Raw genomic sequence first — 22329 nt, forward strand, 5'->3', positions numbered from 1 at the left:
TGGTTTTAAACACTGGGTGTTTGGTGAATATAATGTGGGGCCTGGGGAGTACCGATTAAGGCTAGTGTCAAAGTTTGTGTCGCGGTTTTTCCAGACAAGTAAGGGAGAAGAATGATGAGAAATGAAGCATGGCATGGGAAGTGAAAAACTGAAGTGAAAATTAGGCAGTTCCAAGTGTGAGAGATACAGAAACAGAAACAAACACCTTGGTTCATGGCTGTCAACCTCCTACCGCTACAATCATGGACAAATTCAGAAGTAATCAGGGACAATCAGGGACACTTAAAAATATATTACTGCTATTAATTTCAGAAGTTGAGGAAATCAGAGAATGTGAATTGACATATATTTTATGAAGTACAAAAGTCCATAATTATAATGGCAAAGCTCCTAATGGGGCCTCCTCTCATCTTGCTCTAGGCAAAAAAATATTTATAGTCAGAGAAAAATACTACAGCCATCACCTGCTCATCAACAACAAATTTTACCCTGACAGAATAATCCCAAATAGTACTTTCTCTGAAAAAACATGTTCCCCATTCTTCCAAATTCTCATGGACAAATTATTTGGTCAACTCTTACTACTGAATGAGATCCAGTACTGCTCTTTAGTAATTTCTCAGTATATATCTTCTCCTAGATAAATACTGTTCTGTATAAAAAAAGTGTACTGAATCTCACCTCACTATCTAAAATCTACTTCCAACAGACATAGTACAGCATGGCTACAAATACTGCAATAACCAGGAACTTTGGGAACAATGCTGTCCATTAGGAAATTCTTGTAAGAGACCGTTTAGTCACAGAAAAAAAAATCTACATAAAAAATTAATCGACATGTCTTAAGCTAACCTCAAATTACCATGGAATGAACTGAAAAATAAGGCAGATTCAACCTCAACACAAAGCTTTCTTAAAAACTGAGTGATTCTCCAACACATTTCCAGCAGTTTGGACGATATCCATCGCCTAGCCTAACTCTATCCATCACGGTGAACATTTTCTGCTACTGTAGCTTTTTACTTTCAACCTAGCCAATACAAATTTCTGCCATTATTAAAATACTCCCCACAATGTTTGCCAAGTACATAATGGTCAGTAAATGAGATTTATCCACGATTACAACATAACCGTACCACTTCAAAACATACTAGACATAAACATTTTTAAAAAAGATCTTCCTTCATATCTGAAAATCATCCAGGCCAGTATCATTCCATTAACAAACATCCCCAGTCCTATCTCCCCTGATTAATAACATGCAATTTTAAATGTTTGACCTCTCTCTAATATTCTTGAGACAGGCACGTCCAATCACTACACTGAATATTTCTAGTTTAACAGCCAACCTTGCCATAACAAATATGATTTCTTCAAAGGCCACTGCATCACCTCTGACCTTCTCACTCACAGTCACAGTACCCTTAATAAAATGAATGATGGAAAATTAAAATGATATGTTTTCATTAGCCTGTGTGTCACCCCAGACCCCTCCAAATTCTTCTATTTTTTGATATCAGCAAAAGCACACGACAATGACTCAAAGTCTACGTAAATGCCCAAACCATTTGAGTACTTTATGAATCATCTTTCTTTCACACACCCACCCATTTTTCAGCTGGCATTCTCCACAGGTCATTTCTTGGCACCCTATTGCTCTCCTTCATTATTAATCACAGCTCAAATGTACTATTCTGCTACATGTATAATTTTAATTATTTAATGATTTCATCTTCTGGCACTCCGATTTGTTCTTGATAATATGATTTAAACAACAACTTAAAATGCTGTCCCAGCTGTCTCACTTACCAAATGATTTTTTAAGTTTAACCATTACCCATAAAATATGTGCATAAATACATAAATAAATTAAAAGATGTAAATAAATACATAAACACAATCTTATTTCTAAGAACTCAGAAAAATAGTAAGCTCAATAAAGTCTGCTTCTTCATTGTCTGACCTTTGGCACTTACATGTGTAATTGCTTTGATATACTCCGGCCTCCCCTTTGAATATTATATCAACAAAACAGCCTGCCTCTTTTTGCACAGATGGAAATCTCTCTTTCTTCTACAGCACCCATCAATAGCAAATTTCCAATCACCATTCATCAGGTAACAAACTTGCTTAAGCAAAGCATGTTGATTTCCTTCCTCAAATGTAATAATTATTGTGACTCTTCAAAACCTGTACAAAAATAATCCTGGAAAAATTTAAACACAGCTTACAGATTACAGTTAAATGAAGCGCTCACCTTTTTCTGTTTTGTGTTTTCTGAATCACTCTACTAGTCAGGTCAAGGTGCACTGCTCTGCTGTCAGTATATCCTCAGTCACTGTCCACGATTGATTTGAATGAGCTCCATCCATATTTACCAAAGTAATATTGTCTGCTGGTGACTGTTTCTCACTCTCTTTTTCCCTGCACACAAAGTGCGGAAAGAGAGTGAGAAGCAATCAGTAGCCATCCAGCCATCCACGTCACTTACATGACTGCGGACGTAGCAGTCTGAGCCACTTCCATTTTACTCCAGTTACAAACCGCATAGACTTCTGGGCATCACACTGATGCCTTCTCTTCTTAATCCGGACTGCTTTTACAGCAGTCTGGATTTACATAAACAATTTTTTTTAAACCCGGAACTCACTGAACATTCACATTTCGAGTTCCGGGACTTTAACAGAGAGTCAGTTGGACTCGCAAGCAAATTCGCAGCTAAGCAGGCAGTGAGTATACAATAGTATACTACACTAAATATTTTATTTTTTTAAATGTTATTTCTTTTTCTTTATCTTAACAGCTATGGGGGGGGGCTGCAGTCCTGCAGTCTAATGGCACGAGCCTTCACTGGACAACATCTGCAATGACACAAACAGATGGAGGGGATTTGTTACTTCAGGAAAACAAACATACAACCGAAGTATAATATAGACATCACACCTTATAATCAGACCAATAGGTATGAAAGTCCTGGGGTAGATGGTATGTAGAATGTACACCAGCATGTGGTCACAGTGCTGACTACCCACTTGCGTGTGACACAACTACTGAGTTTGTGAAGGACATCCAAATCAGAGGCCATAATACCTCCATAGTTCACAGCCTTCATCACACCAATAATTTTATTTTATTTTTATTTTATTTGACATTTGTTTACCGGTAAATTCCAACTTGGAATGAGCCAATTTTCAGCAGAGGCCTGAGGAGAAATGCTCCAGATGCATGTCTTTGAACTGATGCATGTGTGATACCTGTTCCAGTGATGAACACAGTACATACATAGGACAACATTAATGACATGGGTAACTTTTGTGGCAGTGAGGATTGCGCCACACACACACACACACACACACACACAGATATATATATATATATATATATATATATATATATATATATATATATATATATATATATATATATATATACATATATATATATATATATATATATATATATATATATATATAGATATATATATATATATATATATATATATATGGGTCTAGGACACATGGTCGACTAGCATATGTCCGAATCACAAACCATCGAACACACATACACGAAAGTGCTTAACATCGAAAAGCAGTTCCGTGTATGTATAGTTCAAAAAAAAAATCGACGTTTCTGTAGGGTGGTTTCGCCCCCCTGCACTCTCAACATCCCCCTACTTTATTATTCTCACTCCGAGATCACACTACAGTGGGGAAAAGGGAATTTTCCCTTACCCGCACTGTAGTCCGATCTACGAAACAGGCACACATACACAGAAGCGCTTGTCGATGTTAAGCGCTTTTGTGTATGTATGTTCGATGTTTTGTGATTCGGACATAAGCTAGTCAGGCATGTGTCCGGATCCCATATATATATATATATATATATATATATATATATATATATATATATATATATGTCATGCAAACCAGTCAACTAGCTTATATTTTTTCATAATGTCACATGCAGATATAGCAGTGCCCCTCCTAACACCTCCAGTAGATGTTATAAGGTCAGAACAGTGTGCATGATTACCATCATAGAACGCAGACATGTCATAATAGTTGTACTAGTGTGTTTGTGCAGAACCCACTCTGATCACTCTAAAAGAGATATGTTATATCAGAGACATGGGATTACTGGTAGTATTATTCTGATATTGTCCATGATTGTGTATGCTTCTTCTAATGTTGTCCGTGAGCCTTTACCTGTGTCCTACTCACTGAAGACCTCTGTTGAGATTACACTCATATTCAGGCAAATCAGTTTGCACAGTTTCACAAAATGTATCCTACCCCAATTATATATAACATCCCTGATAGATGTCCTTTGCATTGTTCATGTAAGGATGCTTATCTCACACAGACATCCACACCATTGTTATGTCATCTTGTTTGAGAGTCACATAATACACATTTTCACTGTGCAGTCCCTACTGTATCATATTGATATGTGATTGGTGTTGCTACAATTAATCTGTGTCCCTATTCAATACACACACCATTCCCCTGAGTGTTTATTTTACATGGCAGTCCATGTACCCTTACAGGTCATTTACGCAATTTCAGTACAGAATGCCAGGAATGGGATTTCACAATAATGTGCACTGCAGATACACTGTCATGTACTGTGTTTGGACCATATACAACAATCGTACCTCTCAACTGTCCAGATTTTCATATAACATCCAGATTTTTGCCTTTATATCTTTTGCTGTGTTTCTTATCAAATTTGTGGTTTTCTGCCATATCAGTGGGATGATCTCAGGATTGATGTGACTTAATAATTACCTACATTTGAGTTTCAGACTTCATATCCTTCAGAACATGTATCTTAACACAAACCACTGGTTATTCTAGCACATTTCTGAACAGAAAATATGCCAAATATGTCCCTATTTCTCGGTTATTGACTCCACCATTATGTTGGCTTTTGTCCAGATGTCATGCACTAAGAGATTTAGAGCTATCTGTTAAGTCCTGGTGATCATTGTGGCATTCCATGCAAAACTGCAGACCTTCAGTGCTATGATTTAAACAGGATTGCTATCTGTTTTCACTTACATGGTTTCCTGGCCTGGAACACTGTTGCCAGCCATGAATCCTTGCTTATTTATGTTTAAACACGGAGCGTGGCATGAATATACAATTTGCACTATTGCTCACCTTGCATCACTGTGCACACATGGAAACTCCATGTAGGCTTCACGTGAAGCCTACACAGAGTTCATTGAATCCCAGTGTTTATCTGATTTTATTTATTCAGTGAAAGTCCTATTTAATTGAAACTTTACAATTTGCATAGTATTGCTGCAACTCTGGTTGAAGTGTTTTAGTGTTTTGCAGGAGGGTTCACCCCCCCCCCCCCCATTTAAATAATCAAATCAGGAAAGAACCAATGTTGTGGAAAGGGATAAAATTTTATCAACTGAATTTTTGTCACTGAAATAGCTTGCAATGAAAGAACAAAGTCCCTTTGTACACACATTCATGCACCCACAAACCCACATATCCACCAACACATACACACATACTTGTGCATACACGTGCACATGCAGACACACACACACTCAAGGAGATTGTATTTGACTGAAAGACAGTTTTTTGGAATTCACATATTTGAAAAAATATTCAGAGTCTCATCTCATCAAAATTAACAAATAATGTAATAATCAATGTTCATATTATGAAACAGTATCAATAGAAATGTAGCAGCAGCACAGATAATGAATACGCACCAGCAAAGTTCTAAAACAGGATTTAATTAATAAAGCAATTATTATAACTATAAAGAAAAAAACAAACCTGGTTTGGTTACTAAGGCAATAATCAACAGTTAATGAACTGCAATCAGAAATGTACTGTATCCAGGCTTAATGACAAAATCAGTTACACAATGTTGCTACAAAATAAATAACAAGACACTGAAATGGCAGTAGAATATATAAAATTAACAAGAAGGATGTAGCAATTTCTTGACCTGTTGTACAGCTGATTCATACAGTACTTGCCAAATTGGATTTGCACTGCTCAGCAGAGCAGCATGAAGCACAAGAAAATGCCAAACTGCAGAAACCTCAAATTATTGAACTTCACAAACCTTCAATTATTTAAACTTTACAAGGCCTCTTCTCAGGAAAAGCTCCTCAGTCAAGTATCCATCCTCACATAAGCTTACCAATCAAAATTGGATAGTTTGATACTTCAGTGTAACCTAAGCTTATGTAACTGGCACATGGAATCTTCTTCTCTCACCAGTGTCTGGTATACTGCATATCTTGTCCTATAAAGACAGTGAAATTAGATGGCGATGTCAGTGTCAAGATGTAGCCAAGTGGTTAGATTCATGGCCTTATATGCATTAGGTGAAGGGTTTGAATACTGGAAAGGAAAATTAAGCAGTCATCAGGGATGGGAGGGTGGCATAATGATTAAGGTGTTCACCTTATGAACACAAGGTCCAGGGTATGATTTTCACTTGGGGTAATTGGCTAGGCTTAAAATGGCCTGCATGGGCAGCTAGCTTAGTACAAACCTATGTGGTGTGTGGTCTTCTCCTACTCTGATAATCTCCTATTGTCTTTTCTGAATTTTGTGTTAGAGTACTGTCAACAGCTTAGCACTGAAGAATGCCAAGTTGAGTAAAACTCCATTTATTTAAAGCATATTTATTTACTTGTTTATTCATTTCCACTGTATTGTCTAGGTTTGCCTGACCCGGCATGGCACAAGTACAGAAGGACCCAGCATAACATAGGAATGATAAAGAACAAACCTTAGGTGACACAGTGGCATGGTGGTTAATGATGTCACCTCACAGCAAGAGGTTTCTCAGTTCACTTCTCATTTGGGGTATCTTCTGCATATCCTCCCTGTCTTTGCATGGATTTTCTCCTGCATTCTAAATACATGCAGTAGGTGGATTGGGCATTCTAAATTGGATATAGGTTTGAGTATGTGACGTGGAAGAACTACCACAGTAGGGCTACTAGAGCATATTTTACTAACACAGTAGATGTAGTCATAAGTCATTGAGAGGAAAAATAAGGGCAAATATTGAACATTGCTCTTCCTCTTTAAACTTGTATTTTGTAGAAGGACAGCCCCCTTGCATCCTCTGAGGTGGAGATCAAGTCTCCCAGATATTATTACATTTCTCTACCATAGAGAAAAGGGAATATAGTGACATCATACTTTGTAAATGCCAAGTTTGAATTATATTGGAATTTATATGAATTATTCAAAAATATGAAATCGGCAATAACTGAAAGTTTTTGAAGGAGTGAGTTCCAATCATCTCCCAGAACGTAATCAGCAGCCCAGTCAAGTTTGCAGGATGTTTTCTTTACCAAAAGGATGCTTTTATTGGGTGACCTTAGGATGTTTACAAGCAATAGGAAAAACAAAGAAAGTCACTTTCAGCTTTATTATGATTGTATGGGTGAAAATACTAGATGTGCAATGTATTCTGTTAATATGTGGTATCCATCCTAGATTGGTTATGTATACCACATGTAAGGTCACTATCTAATAGTTGTTCAGCAAGGTGAGCTATCTTGCAATAGACAGATTCTAACTTGTGGATTGTTGTTATACTAAAGATTGCCACTTCCTGCAGGTCCATATTGTAAGTTGGGTAAAAGTAATGAGTTGTCTAAGGACTTCTTAGTGGATGTCACTAAGTATTTTATATGGCATAATGCTGTTAACCTTTGGTATATATCAAGAACTATGCTATTGATGTGTATCTAGCTTCTTTTCAAGGGCTACACCTAGAAATTTGTAATGATTACTAGTGTTATCTATGACCATAGGAGTACAAGGAGATTTTATATAAGTGTGTTTAAGTTTGCAGTACTACAAATTATAGTGGGTAATTGGCTACTATATATATATATATATATATATATATATATATATATATATATATATATATATATATATATATATATATATATATATATATAGCAATGGTACCAGAATGTTCTGAAATGCAAACTACATGAACAGGTTCTCACATTTGATAAAAGATTCCTGGGATTTTTTGAGTAAATTAAAAAATGGTCTATGTAGTGATCAACTAATATTTGTGACTGTAGATGTCCTTGATCTGTTTACTTCCATCCCCCACTTCAAAGGGTTGAAATATTTTTGGAATGTTATTTCTTCCTTTGATTTTTTGAACAATAAGGAAATTTATTTATTAACAGATATAACATTAGAAAACAAATTGTTAAAGGGAGGCATACTAGATTTAAAACTTTACTCGGCCATGAAATGGAAAAAATGGCACTAACAATTATGTTGTTAATATTGACAACAGAGCATATAACTTGGTGTTAGCATTGACATTTTACCCAGATTATTCAGTTATTTAGAATATTATTAAAAACTACTGTGTAGTGTTTACATTTAACCATGCTTTTAGTAATGTGGTAGGTGAGTATCCACAGTTTGTTTTTAAGAGAGGTTGTTCTTCTTCTTTCAGCTTTTCCCTGTTAGGGGTCAACACAGTGGAACGCCGGTCCACTAATGATTGGCAGTTGATTTTTACAGTGTCAAGGTGCCAGCCCAACGCTCAGCCTTCAACAAAGGCACACTCATTCACGCATGTCTTTCAAATGCCACTCGACCATGGAGAGGACATGCAGACTCCACACAGAAGAAACTCCAGCCGAGAATTGAACGGTAGAACCTCTTGCTGTAAGGCGACAATGCTATCGCTGCACCACCGCAGCTTTGTTTTTAAGAGAGGTAAGATCTTTAAAAATAAATTTGAGAATGAAAAAAGAAACAGAATGAATTTGATTTAAAACCACTGTAAGAACCAGTAGATGTGGGAACTGTAATCAATGCTGGCAATTTTTTTCCAGAGGATAAATTAATTATATATGGTGATACTATTAATTTACCAAGGGATTGCAACAGTTTTTCCAATAGAGTTGCTTACATTTATATTTGTAAGTTGTATGATTCATTTTATATTGGGAAAATGGAAAGAATAACAGCTAAGCATATTTATGAACATTGCTACAACATCAGGAAGGGTTGTGAAAAGAATGCATTGTATAAATATTCCCTGTCACATCCAGGTCCTAACAACTTTTAATTTGCAATTTTTGAACAAGTATATCAGAATCCATGAGGTGGTCCTTTGGAGACTTTAATTGAATATAGGGAACTACAGTAGTAACTGAAAATGAATGCGGGTTTGACATCTAGTTTAAATGATAATTATTTCTGTTATTAGTGTTCTTAAATTAAGGGCAGCTAAATTGTAATATTTTAAAACTAAAACTGAAAATTATTAATATTTTAAAGTCTCCTACCACACATTTATACCAATGCGTTTTTATTTCAAACTTGATGAACTTCCACATTTAGTGAAAGTTTTATTATAATGATTTATAATGTTAGTTGTTTTTATTAGCTGCTTAAATGTAATGCATTGCCCTTTGGGAGGTTTTAAGTAAGTCATTTAATGGAAGAGGCTTTTCACTATTTTAGTTTTTTGGCATTTTATAATTGGTTGATTTAAGTCATATGACTCAGTGGTTTTATATAGCAGGAGAACTGAGTATTGTTTTTATTTAGTTCTGATGAAGTCCTAGTATTTGGAAAGACAAAAGCGCTTAACTGTTTTTATGTAATAAAATTCAACATCCAGTGGACACATAGTAGCTGGTTTCTGTGTTCCTTCACCATGTATTCCTAGGCAGAACTTTATTGATTATTGTTTTTTTATGCTTTACTGCTTCTGTGGTTAAATACTGAAGAGTTCTAGGACACAGCCTAGTATGTGATGCTTGAATAAGTTTTGAACCAGACAATAAGAGACAAGGTGTAACCCACAGCATGCAACTTATGCAACTGAATGTTGTAGATGGCATCAGATGGCTTTGTAAAATCAAGAACAAGACCATTAGTAAGTCAACTGTTGTCTTTCTCTAACAATGAAGTTGGTTAGCTCAACTGATATGGTTTGTCTCTATAGGAGGGCAAAAGTCATGATTAGGTTTATACAACTTGTGCGAAGTAAAATACTGCACTGCATTCTTTGGGTATAGGCTACTCTTTCCAAAACATAGAATAGAGGACTTAGAATAGCAACTGACCTACAGCTTTTAGTATTATGTTTGTCACTACCTTTAAAAAATGCAATTGAATTATTTCTATGAAGATGATACAAAACTTTCTTCAAGTATTTTTGTATGACAATGGTTAAGGGTTATGCAATGTTATTAGATATTTTTTTGAATAATGGTGGAAGATTATTCATTAATGGTATTCATTGTTACTCTAGGTTATTTGCTAGTTTACTAACTTTACTTGCAGAGACTATTATGATGGCCAAAGCTAGTGATTTTGAGTAGGGTTGTGTGCAATGCATGGTGTATTATACAGTAATTGATTATGTAAAAAGTTTTGTGAATGATTGATTTAAAATGATTTGAGAAAGTGTTGAGCATTACTTGATCATTTTGGAGACCATCTGGGGTATTATTAGTCTCATTACTGTTTTCTGATGGCAAACCAGTAAGCTGAGTGACTATTTGTATTGCTAGCTCATAAGTGACTATTGCATTTCTTTGTTCCAATTATTAACATTTATTTGTGGGCTATGTATATTTAAGTAGTGACTGATTTCTTTGCCAAGGGATTGAGTCTGTAGCTTACTTAAAGTCTTTAAGTCTCTTGATAGATTTATATATATATATATATATGTGTGTGTGTGTGTGTGTGTGTGTGTGTGTGTGTGTGTTTTTTTGGGGGGGGTGTTGTCCATTTCTTTTTTAACATTTCTTCTTGGAATATATTATCCAAAGATGACTAAAAGGTGGTGACTGAAAAAAAGACAGTTTAGTTGAAAGATTTAATATTATTAAGTTTTGCATAGTCAGAAGTCAAGAAATCATGTAGGTGTTCTATAGGCCTTTATTCCAGTGTCTAATTGTTATGGTTTTGGGTAATAATGAAGCTTTATTTCTTCAGAAAATGTATTTAGGTTTGTAATCATTAAAATAATAAGGTAGTAATTCACAAGATAAATCTGCATGCATATGTTTTGAGGATCCTGTCTAATGCATGCTCATCATGAGTTTTGGGGTCAGTTCTTATAGTGCAGTTGGTTACTTGTGAATATCTAAGAACCCAGGTGTTTATTCTCAGATATGGATTATATGTGGAGACCAGTGAATAATTCTGTCACTTAAAAGTGCTACCTCTGAGGTACAGTTATTTTGAATCCAATCTAAACTGATAGATGTGGTGTTGAGTGTTGATTTACAGTGTAAACAAAACAGACCAGATAGTTTGATACTGTTATTTGCAAATTGATATATTTTGGGTTTTTTGATACTGCAATTTTTTTTAGATTTTGGATGATTATTATTTCCTTTTTTATATTTTATTTTTTGTATTTTAGATGTTTTTAATAGTGTTATTATTTTTGTTTTATTTGTTCCATTTTATATTTTTTGTACTGCTATTATTTTTGTTATATACATGTTTTGGATGTTTTGATACTACTATTATTTCTATTTTTTATATATTTTTGGATGCTTTTTATATTAGATGTTTTTTATATTTTTGATATTTTTTCAAGCTATTATTTTTAATTTGTTTACTTTTTGCATTTTTCGATACTGTTATTATTTTTATTTTTTTGTATTTTAATATTGCTCTTATTTATTTATATATTTATTTATTTATTTATTTCAGTTTGATTACCGGGGAAGTCCACTGGGCCAAGAAGAACCCATTTTCAGTGGAGGCCCGGGGAGAAAAGCTCCAAAGGCAGTACAACCAAGGAATATAATGCATGAGAAGAATACAAAAGAATATCCACACAGCAAGAATACATAGTAAGATCACTGCAAACACAAATTTACAATAGAATGTACACACAGCAAAAAATACAGAGAAGAACACAACAAATGCTAAAAAAAAAAAAAAAAACAACACATTTTTTTTTGCAAAATTTTCAATGTTTTCATCCTTACAGTGAAGTTAGAGTCAGCTAAAAGTATTTAGCTAGAATTAGAGTGCATAAGGTGCAAGAGTACAGGAGCTTAGTTTACGGGAACCTTGGAATTATGTAGGGTGAAAGCAAGAACATTTTCATTTTAAAGATAGGTGTAAGAAAAGTTGGGTTTTAAAGTATTCTGTGTTAGGTATGGTTCTAAGAGAAGGAGGGAGAGAGTTCCATTTCCTACCTAGAGAGAAGGATAGTAGTTGCTGGCCAGTGGGATGTTTAGGTCTGGGGATGGAGATTAGATTTTGGTGTTCGGATCTTAATGATCGATTGGGAATGTAAGGGGGAAGAATGTTGGATAGAGCAGGGCATTTTTCTGGGTAGAATATTAATTTATGAGTGGTTGTTAGTTGGAGATAGTTAAGGTGGTTTGGGAGTTCTAGCCAGTTTAGAGATTGAAGGGAGAGGCAGTGATGGGTTGAGTTTTTGGATTTAGTGGCAAATTTAGAGATTTTATTATAGCAAGCTTCAAGTTTGGAGGAGAGGGAGGCAGACAGATTAGTTAGGAGAGGGGCTCCATAAAGTAGAGAGGGAAGGAGGTAGGAAGTAGCTAAGGTTTGCCTAGAGGATTTTGTAAGAAATAGATTATTCCTGTAGAGCATACCTAACTTTTGGTGTTTTTTTTTTATGTTTTGTTGAATGTGGAAGTTGAATTTAAGGCGTTCCTCAATGGTTATGCCAAGGAGTTTAGCGCAGGGTACCACTTCTATAGGGGTGTTGGTTTGGCTGAGGATGTTGAAAGAGTTTTTGTCAAAGGAGGAAGCCTTGGTAGGGAGGAAAATTAGTATTTTGGATTTACTGGAGTTGAGGGAGAGATGGTTTTGGTGCATCCAGTTTTCTGTAGTGGAAAAAGCTGTTTGTGTTTTGGAGAGAAGTTCAGAATAATTGGGAGTGGCATAGACTAAGGTAGAGTCATCAGCGTATTGGATGACTGCTGAGTCAGGGAGAGCAGTGTGAAGGTTGTTTATGAAGATGTTGAAAAGTATGGGACCGAGGATGGATCCCTGAGGAACGCCGGTAGGAGTAGGTAAGAAGGGGGAGGTAGAGTTCTTCCATCTGACAGCCTGAGATCTGTCAGAGAGGTAACTGAGGAACCAGGAAAGAGTATTAGTGGAAAGATTGAGGTATATTTTTTACATTTTGGTTATCTTACCATGACCAATTGCAAGCTCATCCTGGCTTATAAATAAAATAGTAGCAATTAATATGTATCTAGTACAAACAATAGTAAGACCCAAAGGCAATGTAAACTGGTCACAAAAAGAGAGACAGTATGTACAAATTTTATATCAAGTTGAGTTGTAAAATTTACCAGATGAACTATGGAACCAGAGGAGTAGCAAAAAGTTTGAGAAGCAGGCTTAACCTTGGAAATTGTAAGGGGTAACTCTAGTGTTTATAGGACAAATCAAGACATATGACATGGCTAGCCTTAGTCAAGTTGGAAAAATTTGGTCCAATAACCCCCTTCTCCCTTACATGACCCAGAGACTTGGCACTGAACACAGACACTATAACAAAGTGCAAGACATTTTCATCCTGGTAGTCTTGCCCCATAGTTGGTACAAGTCTTGCTAGAAGAGCAAACAGCATTTCCTGTCACACTTTGCAGGAGTGGTTAGTCCAGTATTATTGGTAACCAGGGCTTCATGCCTCTTGTGTGGCTCACAATCCCATTGTTGTTGGTCACTGTTGCTGACTTCTCAACAGGGTTTTCAACCCAAAACTGGTTGAAATAACCATCTGGTTTTGTGTACCTCTCAATTCATTGTCTTGGAAAATAAGTCCAGCCTTAATTTGAAGACTGATATAGAAAGAGAAGTACGGTGTTTTACTTTGGTGCTCTTGTCTACATGAGGCTTATGAGTTGCTGTTAATAGGCCCTATTACAAGAAACAATTTTGAAGTAGGCAGTCACTGACAGTATGAAAACAAATGCTAGTAAGCATTAAAAAGAAAATTAACAGCACTGTAATCCTATGTAACTTCTCTTCTGATCACTATAACTTGTGAGAGAAAGGCTTGGTAAAGACCTATGGTGGTCACAGATAGAAACAAAATAATCCCAGAAAAGTGAAACATGAGGTGTATATGCAAAGTAGTAGAAGGCAAAGATGGACTGTAAAAAGAGTTACTTGGCAAAAAGTGGAAAAAAATAACAAAAACGCTTTTACCCATAAATATACTAGAGGATTAGCACAATTTCAGAGTCACACACAAAATGTGCATGTGTTGGGGGCCAAGCCAAAACTAAAGCTTATAAATGGTTGGACTAGCTGGGAGATTAGTTTTGGCAGAACTGTATTATAGAAAGCTGAAGCTTGTTTTTTCCATGTTCTCCCTGTGACCACATGGGTTTCATTAAGGCATTCTGATTTCTTCCCACCTGCCAAAACATGATGTTTAGTTACCAGTCTAAATTAGCCAAGAGTGTGATACTTATTTTTGCCCTTGTGACCTAGAATGTGTCTGGAAAAGGTTACACATATTAGCCCCCTTTGTCAGCTTAACAAATAATTGAATGACTAATTAACTAGGTAAGGAAGTTTCAGAGATAGTTTTAAATTTGGTGATACATGCGCAATGCAATTTCTAATCTGGGGGCTGAGATTATTAATATTGGTGTTGAGCATTCTGAAGACGTGTAGCAGTTTTATGTGGTTTTATGGAAATACAGAGCTGTAACAAAGTATGATAGCTAACTGGGTGAGGAACCTCAGCTATTCAGAGCAAGTGAGGAGATGATTGGAAACTCATGAAGGAAGAAAGGAATTTGAGATCAGAAGGTACAATGGAGGTTAGAAATTTTTCATGTCCCTTTTGGACCCATGGTCTTTCAACAGCCATTATGCATAGCCCAACTGTCTCATTTGTTCAATATTTATTGGCATCTGAGAGAACTAAGCTGAGGAGGTGAGAGCTGGGGATTATGATGAGTCAAAAGTTTTTGCTAGGTTTCATGTTTCAAAATCAGCCTGCTGAGGTGCACTTACTGTTGCAACAGGACCTTCCAAAAAAAAGTACTTAGGTTACAAAAGTAGCTTTGGTTGGTTCATTTATTGAATTAAAGTTGAATCAAAGAATTGCACTGATCCACATAGCTTTTTAAGGCTTAGTACAGTGGAAAACAAGCAAAAAAAAACTTTAATATCAACACAACACTGGTAATGTAAGAGCAAATATTCAGAGAGGTATAAGTCAGGATAACATGTAGCATAAATTAACATAAACATAAGTAGATATGATACAACTAGTGTGTTAGTAAAATAGGCAAAGATGATCTGTACATTGTCATGACATCATGTAGTATAATTTTTCTTTGGAGAATATTTCATACAAGGAACAAAAAATAGAAATGTGTAAAATGCTGAACATTGGGTGTGAAGGAACGTGAGACATGAGTCAAATTAGGGGAAGAAGGGAAACAGAAAAAGAGACAAAAAATGGGGAACAAGGAGGAAGAATGCAGCTACATCTTACCAGGTTAAGGAGAGTCAGGCAGAATTACAGCAGTTTAGGAACATGCTTACTGGTAAGCCAGGGTACATCTTCCTGATGAAGCACCTTGCAGACATGGGGCTTCAGTGGCTCATCAGTCAGGCCTCTCAGACTGTGCATGACTGAGATAAGCAAACAGAGAGAGAGAAACTATAGGAGATGTATCTGGTGATCATCCACAATTTACTTGTGTTTTAACAGGTCATATGACAAAATAAAACCTAATAAATAGTAAAAGAGTTTTAATTTTATTACATAGTAATAGTACACACTCCTGATACCTAGTCTGAAATTGTCTTAAGTTCAGAAAGCCAGCAAATGGAGGGAGAGTTGAGAGTGGTAGATGGAGGGTGGTGTCAGCAGACGGACCCAAACAAAATGGTCCAAAATGGGCCCTGCAGTAGTTGAGGCCTGCCCTGAGATAAATACAGATAAAGATAAAGAGTCCTAGGAGACTGAGAAAATGTAAAATAATAGCAAGCATGCATTGCCAGGATACACTGTGAGGCCTTAAGCCGTGTCTCAGTGACTACACAAACATCTGTATTCTGCAGGGTGGGGAGAGCATGGAGTTCAGTTTCTTGTTTATATTCACAGCATTGCACAGTAATACATTTAGATTTACTAGGGTTAATTTTGCTACGTTGAAAGGTCTATCAATTTGGCATTTGCTAAAAAAAAAAGGAACAATGGGTGAGGACAACATTTTCCTCAATATTTGAACGTCTGAAGGGAACAGATGCAGACAGTTCCTAGAAAAGCAGCACAGTCTGTTGGCCACATTCTCACATGCAGTCAAATATTGCACTCCCTTGGAGTGACACCAAAAACCTAAGCCAATTATTGAAGTCAATCATCTATTCACACTGTAGCATCATCCTTGGTGAAGGTAGAATGTTTCTCAATACTAGGCACATACCAGCCTGAGACATATAATCTGAGTGATCCATCATATCTCTTTTCATATAGTCCATAGAGGTGTATATCTCATGTCCCTTACATCCATAGACTACAACTGAGTCATACTGGTACTTACAATCCAGTTACTGAGTCCATGCATAATCTGCCAGATCCTGACTCCTGATAGACATCTGACCTTCACTTTCTCTTTACTTAGCCTGGTGAGAGGGACATCTGTGTTTCACAAAGGAGCCTCCTATGACTCTGCTTTAAGCAAATCATAAGCATGAGAAGTTTCTCAGTCACATTGTAAATGTGCATTCATGATTATAGCTTGAATTATTTTGCCATGCCAACCATCTCACAAGTTAAATTACTCAAAATCACTGCTGCATTTGTTCTAAACAAATATATGGAAATATTTATTCATTTTTTATTTATTTGTTTAACATTTGTTGACTGGGAAAGTCTGTCTAGGACAGAGCCTATTTGCAGCGGAAGCCCAGGGAGAAATGTCCCAGATGCATGTTTTTGGAATGTGGGAAGAAACAGGAGTACCTTGAGGAAACCCACGTGAACGCAGGGAGGACATGTAGACTCCACAAAGAAGGCACCACAGTAAAGAATCAAACCAGAGAACCTCTTGCTGTGAGATGACAATGTTAACTGCTACACCACTGTGCTGCCCAAATAAATACTGCATTCCTTATTACTTTATCTGCATATAAGCAGTTTATAATGCTTTGGTTTTACAATACATCCTGAGTAATAAGCTGCAATGGCTGCTACAGACTTCTTTCTTTCAAACGAAGTAATTTAACATTTTGAACAAACATTGAATTATATTCAGTACACATTTCTAGTTTCACACCCTACTTTTGTTATAATTTTTAAACTTTTATTATCACATTTCAATCTCATTTTCTAATTGTGTTTTTTCTATATTTGATCTCACATAATACTCATATTGTACATAGTCTTTATACAATCATGTCAACAAATAACTCTTCATAAATTCTTTCAAGTACATGCAAGATTTTTACCTAAAAAATCACTTATTTCATTTTAAACATTTTAGCAAAGCAATTTCTTTTTCCAAAGCTTCTACAGACTTGATTAGTTACAGGACATTTTGTATATCATCCTTACAGCAATACTTGCTATGCAAGGTTTTTTCTTTTTCATTTTCATCTGATTCTTATATTTGTCAAATACTTCTTGAGTAAACTTTTTTAAGTTTTCTATAGCACAATTCCCTCTAAACCAATCAAACTATTCTGTGAACACTTTTAACAACAGAGAACTAATTTCACATTATCTGCATTTATCAGTTTTAATATTAAATCTGAATCTATCAGTAATCTGCCAACCATCTGATCATTTCTGATACTACAAATGATTCTGTCTCAAACTATTGAATAATGAAAGTCATCAAGCTTACAGCTGTTGGCAAAATTGTTTAATGTAATATAAACACAAATAGACTCATTCAAATCACACATTCTTTAATTCTGGAACAGAATCATTACTACAATTGGTGGAAGTGGCTGATGTATTCATTCAAACAAAGTAGTAAATATAAATATTATAATTTTGAAATGCACAGACTGTATAGTTGCCATGCATTGCTACATATTAAGCTTGCTTATCTTGTTAAGCATTGCAAAGGATTACATTTGTTAACCCTTGGTAATAGTATGGTATTCTAACATGCAACAGTTCAAAAGAGTGGAGACATATCTGTTAACTCATTAACATCTGACAGAAGTCAGTTAGTGAGATGTCACAATGCTGACTGCTATAGCAGCATGACAGCAACTGCCTGGAGCTCTAAGTCAAAGAAAACTCAAATGTGACAAAATATTTTTGAGTGAACAAGCAAAGCAGATCTTTGTCTTATTTGTTCAGGTAAGATAATTTTCTCACATTTAAACTGTTTCTTCATGGCACTGTGCACCATTTGTTTAAGTTACTTTGAAACATTTGCACTGTGCATGTGGTCTGGATTTCAGGTGCTATAAGCTTGAATGAGATGTGGCAGCATAGAAAACTAGTGCTTCAGGAATAAAACAGTAAATAGAGATGTCCATGCTGCTGGTATGGATGTGCCTATCGCTTACAGTATTAAATGCACTGGTTCATAGTACAGCCATAACATGTGATTCTTAAATAGAATTTCACTCGGATGGGTTACACTTTTTTTTTTTTTTTTTTTTTTTTCTTTCTGCTTTTGAGTGTACCCTTATTTTTTCACTCAGCTGCAACATAGTTATTAAAAATAATCCAGTACTACTTGACATAAAATATAGGTATTGCCATCCTATGGGACATGAAAAACAACTTTACAAATTAACTAATGTCACAAATTAGTGTCAAAGTTAAAAAAAAAATAAAGGAATCACAAAAAACTCAATGCACAGTAAGGACTTCCATACATGAAAAGACAAAACAAGATGACCCACAGTTTTTACAGTGTTTAAGGCCTTTCTACTACAGCGTGAGTCTGCTGTTATACAAACACAAACTACATGCCACGCAGAATGAAAACAGTATCCTGATGTGAGAAAAGGAAATTCCAGTCTAATGTTTCAAATTATTGCTGTTTTTGCATTAACACAGAATGTGATATTGAACCGAGAAAGTATAACATTTATTTGAGATAAGTGAATCACAATCTGCCTTCCAGAGAGTGGCTCTATAGTCATACAGTAGGAAGAACCTGGGCAACTGCCTGGAATTTTATTTTTTTATTTTTGCTAAATTCCTTCAAGTGACTGGAAACTGACTTCCAAAAACCTGCTTTTTTTCTACTGTGCAAGGAACAAGGAGAAAGAGACTTCTGGATTCATTCAGTCATGAAAGGTTTGAAATTTCTAACTTTTGGGTACCATGGAAAATGATGACTGATTTTTAACTGTATACCATCTTTAATATTTTTAAAGAACTGCATTGATATACTTTATTTATGTAACAGATGCATAGATGACTGTTTATAGTGTAAACAATCAAATTACTGTACAGAAGCTGTGCAGTGCACACTAGGTATGTTCTATTTCAGCTTATCTTTGTAGCTGCAACAGTTGTTTGGGAAAAGGATATTGAGCCATACTTAACTTTCCATCAGCTTGAGTATTACAGTTTTTATCACTGTCTTATTGAAAAAATGGCATAATCAATACAAATAAAATTTACCATTACGTTTCTACCTGTAGTTAGGTTGAAGGACAAATGAAGAACAAATGGGAAAGACATGGCAGATTCTCTCTCAGCTCACAGCTGCTCTGCATCTTTAATCCTGTCACTTTATTATACTTCACCCTACTCAGAATTCAAATGTATTATACATTTTCATGGCTTTAGCATTACATACATCCTAGATATATCATTTCCATCCAGAAATAAACTGAATTTTTGGACCCACAATTTCCAGTTCTCAAACTTCCCTAAAGAAATAATTCTCTGTGTAGATAAATCTGAAGCATTGCACTGAGAAAAGACACAACATCTAATTCGTAATTGTGTTTGACACCTTTATGCTTCTTCTTTGCTGGGGTACATGTGGTTTATTCAACATAGGCACCACACAACATTTTTGCTTTTGGATAACCTGAATGAAAAGACAGACAACAGTTTTCATTAAGGAAGCTTCATCAGCATACATTTGGAATGTACAATAGTTACAAATACCAAACCACATCACCACATATACCACAGAACGTTTTTGCTTTTGGATAGTGTAAATGAAAAGACAAACACCAGTTTCATGCAGCAAGCTACATCATGATATGTTTAGAATGTGCAGTACTTACAAGATACCAAACCACATCATGTATATGCTAAATTCTGACACAGGCTAGAGATGCAAGATATTTTAAAGCCATGCACATATAATCTATAAAGAAAATTCTCATCCTTCACTTGGTAACGTGATATTTTTGGTCATTTTTTTTTTTTTACTTGGACCCTACCTTCTGATCTGTTCTAACATAAGAAGTTCCACAGTTTGTGGATTCATGGTGCCACCAAAATTAATACAATGTGTCACAACACTGTTTAATAAAGGTTCCCTATTAGATGATCGAAGATGCATTCTTTCGAATGCGTCTTGATCAAACTTGAAAGTGCAAAATGTCAAAATACTGAAATGGCATATAAGCGAATTCTTTCCCTGGCAAAGAAATCACTTCACCGCCTTCGGTATTTTGCCATTTCCGTCACTATAGTGTGATCTCGAAGTTGGTATATTTAAGTAGGATGGGTGTGGGGGGGCACAGCCTCCCATGTTGGGGGTGTGGGGTTTAAAGTACATGAGGTCGATAAATCAGTGTTCACTTTTCTAAGTGTTCGCTGATTTAATATAGACCCTTAATAAAGCACATCTGACATTTAATAACTCCATTCTTACTCAAAGGACATAAATCAAATTTCTTGTGATAATGCTGTTGTCTCTGTCAACTGACGCACATAATAACACCAGTATAAAATGCCTTAATCTCCATTTGACTAAAGCCTCCATTCATGCATCAGCAAAAAGTAAATATTAAAACTTTCAGTGCAAGAAAACTAAACAAAATAAATGCAAATGCTACCATCGTCTTGCCGTCTCTAGTGTCTCAAACTCATTCTCACTTATCACCAAAGATTTCACTTGACAATGGTTCTAAAAAAGGATTAGTCTGGTCTAGCATCACTCATGGTTAAATGAGAGTGACTACTATGCCTACAATTTGCTGGCAAAATTATGTTTTACAGTATATGTACATTATTGCTTCATGTCAATGTGAGCATAGGAATTAGTGCAATTTTTTGTGATGTAGCCTGTGCTAAGAGGGAGGCTAATATTTATGACTCCATTGACAAAGACACAAAAACACTGTAATAGTACTCTTTAACAAGATGTTAAATGCAGTGTTATGTGTAACACATAGCACAAAGGGTATTCAGCATTATATAACTGTGATCAGAGCAAGGAGTTTCACAGGAAGTCAAATCCATACACTGTACTAACAGGCTAATGGACCACAGCAGTCACTGCGGAGTATAACTGAGTTAAAAGAACACCAGTCATAAAGTTCAAAATTGTGCCCCATTGAATCACTAGTTATACAATATAGAAATACCGCAATGAAAATAGGACAGAAGTGTTGCTTTATACTAAGAAAACATTGAGTAGGTAAAGCTATAGAAATAGTGGAAACCAGTACTCTCAGATGACGTGATTGTTTACCACCACTACTATGCCAGAAAATACGGGTCTATGGTTAATCATCCAAAGGAATAACCATCGAAAGGTACATCATCGAATACAAAGCTTCAAAACTCCATCCATCAAAAGTGCACTTTATCGAACCTGTGAGATGGGGAAAGTAACTAGTTGGTCATCACTTCCCCATTTCGCTTTTCCCCATTGTAGTGCAATCTCAGAATTGGTATATATAGTTGGGGGGGCCATTGGAGGTGAATCCTGCCACATGGGTAGGTTTGAAATGCTGCCATTTCTGAGACAGGAAAGTGTTGGCCAAATAATCACTTTCTCCATCTCACCGGTTTGATGACGTGCACTTTCAATAGATGGAGTTTCGATGCTTTGCATTCGGTGATGTGCCATTCAACAGTTATTTATTTTGATGATTAACCACAGACCCAGAAAATATAGCAAGAGTTCCAATCATGGCATAAAAAACAGGAATACAATTCTGTTTCTTAATTAGAAAAATAATATATTTGATATATATTTGATATATATTTGATATACATAATATATATGATCATATACAGCTATCTATGTCTGGCTAAATTACTCTTGGGTACATGCAGTACATTATTTTCATCTGAAAACTGCAGATATATTGTATGCTTAAAATGAAATGACTGCTTTGAAGGTATATCCTTATTTGGGTG

The sequence above is a fragment of the Protopterus annectens genome, chromosome 3.part1 (genome assembly GCF_019279795.1).
Source record: "Protopterus annectens isolate FY-2018-M chromosome 3.part1, PAN1.0, whole genome shotgun sequence".
NCBI classification, from domain to species: domain Eukaryota; kingdom Metazoa; phylum Chordata; order Ceratodontiformes; family Protopteridae; genus Protopterus; species Protopterus annectens.